Source organism: Belonocnema kinseyi, chromosome 8 (genome assembly GCF_010883055.1).
Source record: "Belonocnema kinseyi isolate 2016_QV_RU_SX_M_011 chromosome 8, B_treatae_v1, whole genome shotgun sequence".
NCBI classification, from domain to species: domain Eukaryota; kingdom Metazoa; phylum Arthropoda; class Insecta; order Hymenoptera; family Cynipidae; genus Belonocnema; species Belonocnema kinseyi.
The window spans coordinates 29,418,378-29,420,309 of NC_046664.1; the positions used below are offsets into that span (position 1 = coordinate 29,418,378).

Consider the following 1,932-nt stretch of genomic DNA (forward strand, 5'->3'; position numbering starts at 1 on the left):
CAAGAATCCTCAACCAAAAATTTGAATTTTGGATAAAGAAAGAAATTTTTAATCAAATTCAAGAGTTGTCAACCAAAAAGTCAAAGTTTCAACTAAAAAAGATACATAAAACTGTAAGATTAATTTTATACCGAAAAAGAACGAATTTTGAACAAAATTCAAGAATTCTCAACCAAAAAGTTTAATTTTCAACTAAAAAAGGTGAATTTTTAAACAAAAAGATTAAGTACTACCGAAAAGGAGGAATTTTCAATAAAATTCCAGAATTCTCAATCAAAGAGTAGAATTTTTAAGAAATAACTAAACCAATTTTTTAATTTTTAAGATAAAGTTTAACTTTAAAACCTAGTTGTTAAATCCTTAACCAAAATTTTGAATTTTTAACAAAAAGGCCTTTTTTGTATCGACAAAAATGAATTTTTAATAAAATTCGAGAATTCTCAACCAAAAAGTTTAATTTTCAACTAAAAAATGTGAATTTTTAAACAAAAAGATTAAATACTACCAAAAAGGAGAAACTTTCATTCAACTTCAAGAATTCCCAACCAAAGATTTGATTTTTCTAAAGAAATAGACAAATTTATTTATTTTTCAACAAAAAGTTCAATTAGAAAAGATCCTGATTAAAATTTTTAACAAAAAAATGACTTTTCAATGAAAAAAAAAAACGAATTTTGAATAAAATTCGAGACTTCTCAACCGAAAAGTTGAATTTGAAACTAAAAAAAAACAAATTTTAACAAAAAGATTGATTTTTTACTACCAAAAAGGACGAATTTTTTATAAAATTCAAGTATCCACAACCAAAAGGTTTTATTTTCAACTAAATAAGAATAAGTTTCTACCTCCCCCCCCCCCCCAAAAAAAAGAATTTTTAACATAATTCAAGGATTCTTTAACAAAAAGTTGAATTTTCAACTAAAAACGGTGAATTTTTAAACAAAAAGTTTAAATACTACCAAAAAAGGGAAAGTTTTTATCAAATTCAAGGATTCCGAACCAAAAAGTTAATTTTTTTAAAAGAAATTAACAAATTTGTTTGATTTTTAGGAAAAAGTTTAATTTAAAACCTAATTGTTAAATTCTTAACCAAAAATTTGAATTTTTAACAAACAGGTTTATTTTCTATCGAAAAAAAAACAAATTTTTAACAAAATTCGACAATTCTCAAACAAAAAGTTTAATTTTCAACTAAAAAAGATTAATTTTTTACCGAAAAAAACAACAAAATGCAAGTATCTCAAACAAAAAGTTGAATTTTCAACTAGAAAAGATGAATAACATTTTTAACAAAAAGATGACTTTTCAATGAAAAAAACAACGAATTTTGATCAAAATTCAAGAATTCTGAACCGAAAAGTTGAATTTTAAACTAAAAAAGAAATTTTAACAAAAACATTGATTAATACTACCAAAAAGGACGAATTTTTTATAAAATTCAAGTATCCACAACCAAAAAGTTTAATTTCTAACTAAAAAAGAATAAGTTTCTACCAAAAAAAAAAACGAATTTTTAACATAATTCAAGGATTCACAAACAAAAAGTTGAATTTTCTACTAAAAAAGGTGAATTTTTAAATAAAAAGATTAAGTACTATCAAAAAAGATAAACTTTCAATCAAATTCATGAATTCCCAACCAGATTTGATTTTTTAAAAGAAATAAACAAATTTGTTTAATTTTTAGGAAAAAGTTTAATTTTAAAACCTAATTGTTAAATTCTTAACCAAATATTTGAATTTTTATTAAAAAGGCTTATTTTCTGTCGAAAAAAAACGAATTTTTTATAAAATTCCACAATTCTCAAACAAAAAGTTTAATTTTCTACCGAAAAAAAAACAATTTTTAACAAAATTCAAGGATACTCAAACAAAAAGTTGATTTTTCAACTAGAAAAGATCGTGAATAAAATTTTTAACAAAAAGATGACTT

The 1,932-nt window shown here is 21.9% G+C and overlaps 1 protein-coding gene across 3 annotated transcripts in view; it reads right to left on the reverse strand.

Annotated features, from left to right (window-relative positions):
* LOC117178878 (bifunctional coenzyme A synthase) overlaps window positions 1-1,932 on the reverse strand; it is a 30,969-nt gene that overhangs the window by 10,074 nt on the left and 18,963 nt on the right. The gene's annotated exons all lie outside the window — the stretch shown is intronic.